Source organism: Typopeltis vanoorti, chromosome 12 (assembly GCF_054136105.1).
Source record: "Typopeltis vanoorti isolate ZY-2024b chromosome 12, IOZ_Tvanoo_1.0, whole genome shotgun sequence".
NCBI lineage: Eukaryota > Metazoa > Arthropoda > Arachnida > Uropygi > Thelyphonidae > Typopeltis > Typopeltis vanoorti.
In genome coordinates this window covers 66,070,417-66,085,418 of record NC_143560.1, presented here as the reverse complement: position 1 = coordinate 66,085,418, position 15,002 = coordinate 66,070,417, and the positions used below count along the sequence as shown (strand labels likewise).

Here is a 15,002-nt window from a genome sequence, read left to right as displayed (position 1 = left end):
AAAGCAAGGTTGGAACAGACATTGCAAACACTATACACAGAAGGAACAAGATATGGACTAAATGTCAACTTGGAAAAAAACTAAAACAATGATATTCGGACAACAGGAGTTACTGAACAGATTTATAATAGACAGACTTCAACTGGAAAATGTGGAACACATATCTTGGATGTCACATGACGCATGACTTGGACCCCAAAAAAGAGATAAAAATTAGAATAGCCAGAACAACAACTATTTTAAAAGCCAGGGATTAAATATGGAAGAGCCAAGCTATAAAGGTGCAAACTAAACTGCGCATTGTAGAAACCTGTATCTTCAGCAGCATGCTCTATGGATGTGAGGCCTGGGTACTCCTGAGAGAATCTGAAAAGAGGATATTGGCATTTGAGAGGAAGTGCTATAGAAAGATCTTGAGAATAAGCTGGATACAGAAAGTGAACAATGAGGAAATCTACAGACGAATACAACCGAAAGAAAACCTGATCCAGAAAATAACCGAAAGGAAACTACGTCTATTTGGCCATATATGTAGAATGAATGATGAGAGAAAATTAAAAACGTTGCTGTTTGGAATGATCGAAGGAAAGAACAAATTGAAGGAATAATTGAAGGAAAGGTTTTCTATATTGGCTTTGAAGTGGGCTGAGTTTTTTATGTGTGATGGTGTGTTGCCAGTATAGTGTGTGAGCTCTTTGGCTAAATGTTTGGCTAATTTGTACGTGGAGGAGTCAATGCCATCCACTATGGGACGTAATAGAACATTTTGTTTATGAATTTTTGGAAGTCCATAAATACTGGGGGGGGGGGGGTCATAGAGTTTATCATCATCATCAAATTCCTGCCATGTACCCTCAAGGGGTATACAGGATATGATAGTACTACATGAAAAATTTACATCATTACTAACTTCCTATCTACAATTTTCCTCCAAATCAGTCTATTACTTGTCAAGACTCCAACATTACCATATCTTATATTTCTATCGTCTAAGGCACTTTGTACCGTATCAATCCTCCTATATCTTGGTTTTCCTCTGGGTTCTTTTCTTGCCAACTTGGCAGAGAACACTTGTTTTGCTATTTTTTCCTCGCCCATTCTGTTTAAGTGACCATACCACCTGAGATTAGCTCTGCTAACGCATTCCTGTATGCTGACAATGTCAAGTTCTTTCCTAATATTCACGTTTTTAATATGATATTGCCATTGATGCCAGCTATTCACACCTCTAATCTTTCTCAGGACTCTCATATCTGTGGTCTCTAGTCTTTGGTCAAGTGTTTTACTTCTGACCGAGCTCTCAGATCCATAAGTTAAAACTGGTTTGAACACTGTCTTGTATACAGCTAATTTAGTGTTCCGACTAATTTCTCTCTTATTTCATATGAATTTATTCACTTGACTTCCTACCATACCAGCTTTGTTGATTCTGTTGTCTATTTCCATATTTAATTTTAACATCTTCACTAAAAATTGTGCATAAGTAGCTGAAATGTTTTACTTGTTTCACATGTTCTCCATTCACAACACAGTTGACATTTTCAACGATTCTACCTATTTTCATTGTCTTTGTCTTTTTATTGCTGACCTTCATACCATATCTATTACAACAGATATTCAATTTAGTCAGAGAATCTTGCAGACTTGTAGCAGATTTATTTAGAAGTATAACATCGTCTGCATAAAGCAAAGAGCTGACAATAACATTTCCAATTTTGATATCATGTTTAATACCATTTTCCTTCATAATGTGATCCATATAGATTATGAATAACAGAGGGGATAATGTACATCCTTGTCTCACACAAGATTTAACATTAAACCATCTTCGGTACTTCCTTCCTAATAGCTGACTTACAACTCAAATAAAGACTAACTATCGCTTGATATAATGCCCCATTGACATCATATAACTGTAGTGTATTGAATAGCTTCTCTCTTGGCACCTTGTCATATGCCTTTTCCAAATCGACAAAACTTAAATACAGATCTTTGTTATATTCCCATGATTTCTCCACTATTTGTCGTAAAGTGAAGATCTGATCCTGGCATCCTCTATTTGACCTGAATCCAGCTTGTTCTTCGCTAAGCTTTTCTTCCACAATTCTTCTCAACCGTTTCTCAAGTATACTTGCATATATCTTACCAGGAACACTCAGTAGGGATATACCTCTGTAATTCTCACATTCAGTTTTATTTCCCTTTTTATATATGGGTACTATGAGAGCTCTACTCCAATCGTCTGGAATTCATCCCTCTGTCCAGGCATTCTGAACTATGCAGTGCAGCCACTGTAAGACTTTTATACCACCATACTTCAGCATTTCTGGTCGAATATCATCTACACCTGCTGCCTTTCCACATTTCAAGCCTTTGATGGCTTTTTCTACTTCAAGTATGGATATGTATTCCAGACTGCATGCCTGGTCAGTGTTTTTTACCACTGTGCTGTCATCACTGCTTGTTTCATTTAGCAGTTTTTTTTTTTTTTTTTTTTTTTTCAAAGTAATTACTCCATACTTCAAGGATATCTTTTTCTCCCATTTTCAAGTCACCTTTATCATCTCTAACTCCTTTTACAGCACTCTTTCCTCCATTCCTAAGCTTCTTCAACAACCTCCTGAATATCTTACCACCTTCTTGATATTTATTTTCTATGTTCTTGCAAAGTCCTCCCATAACTTTTGTTTAGCTAGTTTTACAGTGTTTAGCTTTCTTACATTTGTCTCTGTATTCTCTAAGAGCACAAGCTGACTTATTTGTCAGGAACTTTTGTTATGCTTTCTTCTTTTCCTTCACTGCCTCTTTAACTTCCTGTGTCCACCATGGAGTTCTAATTTTTCTATCCTTGCAGACAACTTCACCACATGCCTCTCTAGCTGAATCAGTCAGGGTTTTCTTCAAGGCTTGCCACTGAATCCCCAAGGTTTGGTTCCTGTTCTCAAACCCTTTCATTTTTCCTTCAATAATCTTTGTGTATTTTAGTCTACAGTTCACACCTGAGAGCTACTCAACTTTTATTCACTTTAAAACTTTCTTAAATGTCATTCTTTTCAATATGAAATTCAATTTTATCCTGCTCAAAACTAAATAGTGACTTCCAATTTCAAATCCTGTGTACACTCTGGTGTCCTGCACCAGGGAGAAAACATCACTATCAACAATAACATAGTCAATGAGACTTCTCTTATTCCTAGCCTCTTCTCTCCATGTGAATTTGTGCACATTTTTATGTTGGAACATGGTATTGGTAATAACAAGTCCATGTCCTGAGCAGATATCCAACAGATATTTGCCATATTAGCTTTGCTTTTTTCTCCAAATTTTCCCAAAACATTTTTGTATGTCTGACAATCATTTCCTACTCTGCTATTTAGATCCCCAACAAGGACCAACTTTTCCTTTTTCATTGTGTCAGTAGCTTTCTCTAGAGCCTCAAAAAATTCCTCCACTTCTACCTTAGTAGAACCTTCTGTGGGACCATAGGCACAAATAAGTCTCATTGTCCAGTTCCCCATTCTGATATTTGCCCAAATCACTCTACTTGACACTGCCTTCCATTCAAGAAGATGAGCCTCATATTTTGTGTTGAGTACTATGGCTACTCCTTCTTTTCCTTGATTGTCATTGCCTGAATATAACATTTTGTATTTATTGCTCAGAAAGATCTCACCAGTTTTTGTCATTTTTGTTTCAGTCACCCCTATTATGTCAATCTGGTACTTATCTAATTCCTCCACTAGCTCCATTTCTTTGCCATTCAGGCTTCTTATGTTGATAGTACTGATTTTTAACTTTGGTGATGTTGAGTTGGGGTGTGTTTTCAGATTTGGTATAGTGTTAAAATGTTTTAATTTGTTGGTGACTTCCGCAGGCCAAGAAGTGACCTTCTGAAGGAGCCTATGGAGTTTTTGATTTGTGAGTTGGTGGGATTATATTCAATAGGGAGGTAGGTAGCCCAGTCTAATAATAAAACATTAAGCTTACCTGTGTAGTCAGTATAGTTGAGAACCACGGTGGCGTTCCCCTTATCCGCTTTAGTGATTATTATTTCTTTGTTTTTCTTCATTTCCTGAAGAGCTTTGTATTCATTATTGGATATGTTGGTTTTTGGTGGTTTTGCTTTGGTGAGAACACATGCTACATCCAGTCTAATATTGTTGGCGATGTGGTTTGGAAGGTGGCGGATACCTTGTTCAATCTGGATCATTATTTCTTCGGCCGGTATTTTTCTCAGAACAATGAATGAAATTGTTGCCACGTGTAAGAATGTTGAGTGCCTCAGGTTTCAAATCCATGGAAGATAGGTTGACTACCGTGTTGAGCAGTAGTTTTGGATCAGATCGGCCTGATGGAACCTTGGTTTTCTCAGTTTATAGAAAACCCACCCATACAGGCCAACAATTCCCCCCCCCCCCCCCACAACAATATGGTGTTATTAAGACACTACGTAACAGGGCTAAAATATAGGAAGTATATATTAAAGTTTATTTTAATTTATATTCCAGTTTACGTTGTGAGTTCCTTAAGTAATTCAATAATCATGTACAGCCAACGTATAAGCCTTTCTACAAGAATCTATATCACTAGTTTCATAACTATTCTCATTTTCTCAAATTTATTTAATCTTGATGTTCTTCTGTGCAGTATCCAGTCAAATCCCCTCACAACAAATTCTAGCAGCTTTGTAGTGTAGCCAATTTCCTTTTTCCAACGCAACTGTCACTTTATTGTATAAAGTGAGTAAATTGCTTGCAAAACCTTCCCTTCACAAAGCCATCCCTCGTGGCAAACTACAATCCTAGCGAATTCACTCATTCCTGAAATCAAGCATTAACTATTTGTTCCAGTTTCCTAACCACGAGGCAGATACTCTCCAATGTATAATTTGTTACCTCTGTGTTGGACCTCTCTTTATGTCAAGAAAAACTATCTTGTCTTTGTTACTTAATCTTGAGACCCTACCAGTTCAGAGATTTAAAATTAAGCAATTTGGTTATAGATATTGCAATTTCTCACATTATCATAATGTCATGTAAGAAAAAAAGAATCTTAAAACCATTTTTCACTATAGCAGTTTATCACAAACTTGTTTATTATAAAACTGCTGTAAAGTTCCAAATGAAATGCTATATGGACAATGCTGCTCTAAAGAAAATTCACTGTATCAAACTAAAAAAAAACTACTCTTGTGGTCCTACAAGTTCTCCATTACTAATAAGCATCAACTGTATTCCAATCATGACAATCACTGTTATATCCACTTGGATGATATACTCTGGTGATAGCAACAGAAGAAATAGTGAACTATTTGTACTACTGCTATCACCTTCCTATCTACATTTATCTTTCCATAATTATTCTTCCTTTTAATTGTTATCATAGTTAAAATCCCTGGTAATGATTATTTAACATGCACTCATTGAATTGACTTGCCAATATGTTTCATTCATATCTTTTGTTGCGCTCCCTATCTATAGGACTGGGAATGCAGAGACTTCAGAATGCACTGTCTCTTATGATCCTATCAAACTTCTCTGACTGGTTGCAGTTCTGTCAGCAGTATTCCATCATCTGATCCTAATCACTAAGTAGGGCACTATTTCATGTGTGTTTGGCTTTAGAGTATTATTTAGTCGACAAGAATAGAATAACCCTTTGAATACTGTGCCATGAATTTAAATTTAGCAATCCTTAGTTTTAAAGCATCTCCATGGAGTCAGAAGACGCATTGCGAGAAACCCATACTAACCATTATTCATATGCCTATCATATCTCTCCTTAATTGCTCACCAACAAACCATTCAAGTGTCTCTGACAGCTCATTCTACTCATTTCCTTCTCTCCAAGAAATTACTAACCACGCCACTACTAAACTTCCAATGGTGACTTCTTTGTTCTCTCCTGTACAGTCATGTATTGATAATTTCTTTAGTATTTACCCTGTAGAATCTGTTACTCATATGTTTGTCACATCCCTCATTTACACATGTGAGCTGAACTTTTTAAGCCTTAAATCTTCATTCTATCTTCATAGAAAGCAATTCACAAACTAGTCACCATTTTGGTCACTTGCTACCTATTCACCACTTCCACATCTCTAAGAAACCCAATGATGAAATCTGTATACAGTAGTCCAGATGTAGTCTTTTCAAGTTCTTATAACTTCCTTACCCCTGCTTGTCAGTGTGTTTCTTTACATCCAAGATCCTTTGAGCTTTTTTGCTCACTTTTGCGATATATCTTCTGAACTTAACTCTCTGTCCATCATTGCTGCTAGATTCCTAGCCTCATCAGTTTTTTGCACACCAGTTCCATAAATGTATTACAGATTGTAATCTTTCCATCCTAAAGGTGAATATCCTTACACTTTGCCATATTGAACTGGTAACCATTGTCCATATTTCATTCTATATCATCCTACCAAATCTCTGTATCACTTGTTTTGGCTATTGCTTTTACCAATTTATTATCATTGGCAAACAAATGAATATTTCAATTATTTAATCCTGCTATCGCAATGTTATAAAATGTGAGTAAATTACTAAGGCAGGCCATACTTTTTTGCAAAGCCATGCTTCCCTCCATAGAGTATGTCATTCCTACTACCCATTTCTAAATTCTACCTTTAATCAACTTTTCCAATACCTTAACAACCACTCCTGAGATACTAATTGATCTGTAATTTGCTGCTTCTGTCTTGTAGCCACATTGTAATGCACACCAATTCCATAAATGTATTACAGCTTGTAATCTTTTCATCCATGGAACCTTGCTTGAGCTGAAAATTGATTAAACAGCTTGGATAGAGGCATGCCAGTTCTTTTGCATGTTCTCACAGCACACAAGTTGGCATGCCATCCAATCCCATTACCATATGAACTTTGATAGTTTCCAGTATGCTAAGCATCTCCAGTTCATCTGTCTCAGATCTCACCTCAGCCTCTGTCACATCAGCAAGTTAAAAACTTCGCTTGGATGATATACCCTTGCAGAGTGATCACTTAGTAACTCAACTATTCATTCCACTTCTGTCACTTTTCTACAATCAGCATTAATTAGTTATCCTTCCAAAACTGTCTCACAATGTTCGAACAATGAGATGGTGCATTATCGTTCAAAAGTGACCAGCTGCCTGCATCATGATATTCATGCTGTACATGACGAATTCTCGCTATCAATTGCTTCAAAACTTCGAGATAAAACTCACCATTGACTGATTGGCCAGGCAGAATGAATTGTTTGTGGATAATGCCCTTGGAATCGTAGAAACAAATCAGCATTGTCTTTACTTTTGACTTCTCCAAGTGACTTTTTTTTGGATGCCCCTCTTCTGATGGTCTCCACTCAGCACTCTGGTGCTTTGTTTCAGGCTTATACTCAAAACATCATGTTTCGTCACCAGTAATGATTGTTTCAAGGAAGTTTGAGTCCTTATGAGCAGTTTTAATGAGGTCCTTGCAGTGTTCAATTTGATACTTTTTTTGGTCGTCAGTCAACTTGTGGGGAACAAATCACGAAATCAATTTACGAAGGCCAAACTCTCGGTCAAAATTTTGTGTGCAGTTGATGAAATCCCCAATTCATCTTCGATCAATCTCATGGACAGTTTTGGGTTTTCTTTGATGAAATCACACACTTTTTGGATGTTAACTTTGCTCAGTCCAGTTTTTTGACGGCCCAGCTTTTCGTCATCTTCAAGCATCTCACGACCACTTTGAAATCACTGAAAACACTCGTAAACTTGAGTACGGGATAAGCATTCATCACCGTATGCTTTTTGAAGCATTTGATGCGTTTTGGTAAAACGTTTATCAAAAGTCAATCTCAGCTATCTGTTTGAAACTTATTTTCTGACCGTTCATCAAAACACACTGTCACCCTTGGCACTATAACTCTGCTTCTAATGAAACAAATGTCATAAACAGTTGACACAACACAAATGAAGTTTGTCGCTTTCGACAACAAAAAAATACAAGTGACACCACTATTTTTAAAAATTTCGGTTTCTTTTTGGACAGAGGTGTATTATGGAGTTTAAGTGGGTGCTTTTTTTAATGTTGTCAGTCCATTTCTTTCTTGGTCTTCCTCTGCTGGGATGTCCTTCATTTAATACCATTCTACCATTTAATAATATGTTGGTAGTCTTTCTCGGTTCATTCTTGAAACATGTCCAAACCAGCTTTGTTGGCTTGTTTTTTAGTGCTGTAATTTATTGTTTTTTTAAAGTTAAGTTCTCTGACTTTTTCATTTGTTTTTCTTTCTGTCCAGTTTGTTCTATTGATTTTTCTTAGGCATTTCAAAAGCATTGAGTTTATCCATTTATTTTTTAATTAAGATAAAGCATTCTGAGCCATAGAGCACTGTAGGAATTATCATTGTTTTATATATCTTTAATTTTGAGTTCTTTGCTTAATCTTTTATTGTTCCATATTTTTTGTAGTCTGCCCATTGCTATCCATCCATTATTGATTCTGTGTTTTATGGTTTTGAAATAGTCTAGATCTCCAGTGACCATTGATCTAGGTAATTGAATTGCTTTACTTGTTCTATATTATGTTTCCTATTTTCATTTGGATTGCTTCCCTTTTTCTTCCTATTACCATTACTTTTGTTTTACTGAAACTGATTTTCATATCATATCATATTTGTTACTGGTTTCATGCATCTTGGTCAGGATATTTTCTTATTTTGCTTGACTATCTGTAGTGATAACTATGTTGTCAGCATACTTTAAATGTGTTATATTCTTCCATTTACAATTATGCCTTCACTCATCTGTAGTCCTTGATCTACTAATTCTTTTAGGTACAGATTGAATAAATTATTATTAACATTTGACCTCTATGGAGTCAGACTCATTGTGGGAGGTACACACACTATTGCACACAATGCTCATCTAACCGTGCTTTAAACTGATTCAGTGTGACTACACCCACAATATACTCAGGCAATGCATTGCACCCAACAACAACTCTCCATGCAAAGAACCTACTCCTCACTCCTCTACTCACACCCTCGTACAGTTTCCAGCGATAGCCTCTTGTTCTACTCCCCTCTCCCATTCTATGAAAAATCTCTTCCATGTCGACTGGATAACAATTCCTGACTAGCTTATGTCTCAATCATATTCCTCCTCCCTCTTCCTCCTATTTACGAGGCTCTTCAACTTACATTCTCTCAGTCTGTCCTTGTACTCCACATTCCAAAGACCACTGACCAACTTCGTGAATCATCTCTTGCCCCTTTCCAACATCTCGTCACCATGCCTAGCAACCAAATCTGTGCACAGTAATCCATGAGGCCTGATCAAGGCCTTATACAATGACATCATAATCTCTCTATTTCTGCATGATTGGCATTATCCGATGTGATGTCTTCACAACTTCTGCAATGTGGCCCCTGAATTTCAGGTTGTCCACCGTCACTCCTAGATTTATCATCTCCTCTACTTCCTTTAAAGGTTCCCTACCAAGTGTATATTTTGCATCCCATCGTTGCTTACCAAATCTCAAAACTTTACACTTTGAAACATTGAACTGATAGTTCCACTTACCTGCCCATTCATGCAATCTATTCAAGTCCTCTTGTAAGGCCATAAATTTGCTTGACTCTGCATTGCTCTCCTCAGTTTTGCATCATCTGCAAACAGCTGCATATCACTAGTTAAACTCATCCCAATATCATTAACATACAAATTGAACAACAATGACCCCAAAACTGAACCCTTGCAGCACACCATTAGTGACCTTTCTCTTTCAGGATACCACATCTCCATAAACAACTTTCTGATACCGATCTGACAGCCAGTCACTGATCCAACCCAAAAGTCTTATCCAATCCCATCTGTTTCAATTTATTTAAGAACTTGTCTTGTGGCAGTCTATCAAAAGCCTTTGCAAAATCTAAGTACACCACTATATATGCATCTCCCCTATCCAAGGTATTTGTCACCTTGTTATAGTACATAAGTAAGTTAGTGGAACATGATCTCCCCTTAACAAACCCATGCTGATAACTACAGAGAATACTGCTGTAAACAACCCATTTCTGTATCCTACTTCTCACCAATCTCGCCTCACCTTCACCCCAACTCCAGATATACAGACCAGCTATAATTTGAAGCTACAGTCTTATCACCATCTTTATGCAGGGGAACAATTTTACTGCTACTGCTAATTCCCTGGAACATTCCCTTAAGATGCGTTGTGATATGTCATCAAATCCTATTGCGTTATTGACATCAAGGTTATTTATTTCCTCAAATTCCTTCTGCTCACTAACAATTAAGTGATCCCCTCTTATGTTCTCTACACTTAAGTACCTCATGATTCCACCCTGATCAAGATGAAACACCCTTATAAATTGATCACTGAATATTTCAACAATGTCTTCTGCAGCAGTTACCATTCTACCACTTTCATCCATTAACTTCATTTACCACGATCATTCTTCTTTCTACTTGCCACATATCTAAAAATTCTCTAGGGTTTTTCTTTGACTGATTTGCCAATTTCTGCTCATACTATACTTTTGTTTTCCTTACTAACTGAGTCACTCTTCTGGCTTGTTCTTTATATTCTTCATTTGACTGATTACCATTATTCATCTTGTACTTCCTCCAAAGTACTTTCTTTTTCCAAATTTATGCTTAAGCTCCACATTCATCCACTTTACACCTACCTTATTAATCTTTTTTGCATTCGGAAGACATTCACACATCATCAATACATAACAGAAATGCATAACAGCATCACTGTTATGTATTTCTTTGTCACTTCACATGCAGCATTTATTTCCTTACTGCTCAACTCTTCATTCCTTGTTATAGCTTCAAGATATCTCCTAAACTTGACTTAATCACCAGCCTGATAATTCCACATATATCCTTTCCTCACAAGATTCTGCATATGACTGCCACAACACAAGTGATTACTTCATAATCACTTTCACCAACTGGAGGGAAGTGTGAAACCCCCTCTCACAATTACATCCTCTGATGAAATAATCAGATCTAGAACTCTCGATCCTTGCATGCCCTCCTTTACATGCTGCCTGAGATAGTTATTGCCCAAGAACTCGAGAAATTTATTTTCCTTATTCCCAAATGCTATTTCTTTATTCCAATCTATACACCATAATTAAAATCACCCATAATAATTACCCTTCCTTTGTTCACTAATCAAAGTTGTTTATACATTTCTTCGTCACCACCCTCCACATTCCCATGCCTATAACAACATCCAGCTAAATACCTCCATGTTACAGCACACTGCCTCATAACCATTGCCACTATTTCCCCGCTTTCATGTCTACCTTATGTGTACTTAATTCCCTGCTATCATCAGCAGCACTCCCCCTTCCTTCTTGCCCTTTCTGTCCTCACGAAAAATACTGTATCCTTCCATTTCTATTCCTGTTATGATATCATCTTCATTCAACCATGTTTCACTTAGTCCAATGATTTTGGGGTGAATAAACTCAATCACTGAAATCTTTTCAACCCCCTTATTTCTGATACTTCTGGCATTTGCAAACAAACAGTCTCAACTTCTCTACCTACATCACAATATACTCTGTCTTCATACGCACATTCACTGCCACTTTCAACATGCACTCTCCCTGTGCCATGTCTCCCTATCCACCCAAGCTCTCCCCGTTTCCCTGTTCCTCTTGCATTCCCATTCTCTCTTCATCTCGCACTACTACTACTGTTTCCACTGCCAAGCCCTTCTGCTCTTCAGTACCACTCTCCTGATTTTCCCCTTCATCTCTTTCTTCTGATCTCTTGCATGCTTCACACCCTGTACTTCCACACACTACTTTCATCCAGCAACACTTTCTCCAGTACACTCACTCCAAAGCCATTTAAATGCAACCCATCACACCTGTATAATTTCATTCTTCCCTCAAACATATGCCATACATCCACAAACTTTACTCCCTTCTCCTCACACAGCTTCGCTTTCATATCGTTTATGATTTTGGCTCTGTCGCAACTCATCATCATCATACCTCAGCAACACACTGACATCCTTCCCCACTACACTGTCATCTTTCACTCTTCTCAATAGTCTCCCGATATTCGTCCTCACATCCTTCTTATGTCGACTTAGATCATTAATCTAATTCGCCTACAATCACAACTAATTCTCTTGCTTGTTTCTTCCTCATGTCTAACGTGTTAATTATCCTACTCATTCTCTCACCTGGATAGCAGATCTTATGGTCTCCATATACTGCTATCCTGGAATCATTTGTCACCTCTTTTACTTTTTTTTCTTTCATTCTGTTCTCATGCACATTTTCATTAGTTTCCACTAGTCCTTTAACATCACACCTTACTTTGGTGTCCTCATTCATACTTTCTTTCGCTCCCTTATCACTAACTTTTGGTTCTACATCTTTGCATTCTTTCACTCCCTCAGTTTCTCTAGCTTTCATTTCATTTCCCCTTTTTGCAACTTTTGATTCTACATCCTTGCAGTCTTTCACTCCCTCTAGCTTTCGTTTCATTTACGTTTTTCGTAACTTTTGTTTCTACATCCTTGCATTCTTTCACCCCCTCAGTTTTTCTAGCCTTTGTTTCATTTCCATTTCTTTCATGTATACCATCTATCTTTTCAGTCAGTTTCGCATTCTTTTCATCATGGTCTAACAATATATTGCACTTCTGACAAATCCATACTTTTTCTCATCTCTCGTTCATTCTCTCTCTCTCTCTCTCCACAAGCACCTCTCTTACACTCCATCATGCATACATATTGCACTCACAACATTGAATCAGTTTCGAAAAGCCTATGTCGGCAATGCCACTTGACTTTCACGCCGGTCAGCCTGCGTGGTTGAACTAGTGACTGACATTATGTTAGGTGTAAAAAAGGCAATTTAGTCTAATAAATCTGGCAGAATTCACACCAAAAATCATGCACACACTTTTTGATCAAAAATAAATAATAAAACCTTAAAAGTCATGAAACTTTGCCAATTATTATTCAAAATAGCACTCATCTTTTTAGAGCTCTTTCTGACACTACAACGTATGGCCCTCTAGCAGACTTCATTGGTGACAATGGGCAGCCTTGCATAACTCCTTTTTTTAATTGCTATTTGATCTGTTTATGTTTTTGTATTTCACTACTGCTTGTGTTTCTGAATAGTAATTCTTGATACAATTTAATAGGTATTTGTTGAGAACCCTCTGTTTTCTAGAATTTTAATGAGTTTGTCTCTCATAAGATCTGCTAATCTGTTTAATATGGAAATTGCATCTATTGTGCTTCTCCTATTTCTAAATCCCATTTGCTTCTCTTTCTTCTGTTCTTCATAGGAATATTTAACTCTGTTCTCACACACACACACACACACACCCACCCACCTTGAAGTTGTATCATATGAAGCAGTTTTAAGTAGATGAGTGCATGCTTGCATGTGTTAAATTCTGTCTGTGAAAGGTTGTAAGCTTATAATTGTATGATTGTATAATTATTTTACTATAGTACGTCCACAGATTCAAGACCCTTCGACACTTCTGCACATGTGAACAGAAGGAGAATCCATTCCGATAATAGGGTAATCAATCCGTATTGTGGAATGAGTTGTTTATTATTACACATCGGAAAATTAACTTCTCTTTTATGATCATTGTAGTTAACTATGTTGCTTGTATAACAAATGGAAAATTTTACCTATAAAGCACGTGATTTCGCGTGTTGGCAACCAATTCGTATGTCCTTCATTTCTTTCTCCCCTTCAGCATGAATCGACTATTCTTGGTAAGTGTCCAAGTGAAGATCTCTAAAGTGTGGGCATACTATATAATTATAAACCATCAGTAACAAATAATCTGGAAACCCTTCTCTAGAGACCATATATTGACAAGTATTCACAGACATCCATGCCACAGTGGGATTTAAACTGAGCCTGTCACTTACACTATACCAACTAGATGGCATGATATAGTGAATAGAAAGACATTTACACTTGCATTCCTAGCATGTACATTGTATTCCTAATGATGTCTCTGTAACTGAGACAAATATTGAAATGATTAAACCTCTTGTTTAATTATTTTTCTATGTGCTATTAATTATTCTATTAAAGTGCAGCATGGCAGTACACTGAATTCCTCCTTCTCACTTGACAAACCTTGCAACAAATAAACCACTATAACTCACAGGACAATAACCTCTACAAACCTAAATTCTAATTTCAAAACCATTCTTCAATGGGACTTGGATAACCTTGTGAATTCAATACCTGAAAACACAGTTCTGCCTTATTTTCCACAAAGAAGGTTCATATTCCTACAGCCTAACCTTTGGCAACACTCAAATCTCTAAGAAAGATGAGATCTCTTTTTTTGGGATCACCCTGACATCAGGACTCTCCTAGCATAAACATATTACTAACATTGCCTTCGCAGCATCCAAAAAATTAGGATTCCTCTTTTGTTCAAGACATTACCTCTGAACAGCTACCCTGCACAAATCACAAATCTTCCCATCTATCGAGTACTAATCGCACATCTGGGGGCAGTGCCCTAAAAAGCTCTCTAAAAATTTTCGACACAGTACAGAAGAGAGCACTGAAACTGACAAATGACTCATCTCTTACAAAGTCATTACAACCATTCTCTCAAAGATGTTTAGTATCTACTGCGTGCATCGTCTATAAATATTTCCGTGGTAAATGTTCATCAGAACTGGCATCAAGGATTCCCCCCCCCCCATGTCTCTCTCTATAAAATCCATTGAAACACATGCAGTTATCACCCCAACACCCCTTCATAGTCCAGCTGCTAAACTCGTAGAACAAATTTATCTTCCTTCTCTTTCATTTCTACTGCTATACCATGGAACAGCCTCCCCTCTCGTGTTTCCTAGGGAATACAATGCAGAGGCCTTTAGATCTGATGTGAAGAAGTTCCTCCTTTCTCAAAGCTCTTCCCATACATGGTACTAATGTATAATAGGTTGACCAATCAACCAACCTCTCCTTTA

At 37.2% G+C, this 15,002-nt stretch overlaps 1 protein-coding gene across 1 annotated transcript in view; it reads left to right on the top strand.

Moving 5' to 3' along the window:
• The window catches only part of LOC150100848 (flotillin-1-like), a 198,986-nt gene that overhangs the window by 106,681 nt on the left and 77,303 nt on the right, over positions 1–15,002 (top strand). The window lies entirely within an intron of this gene.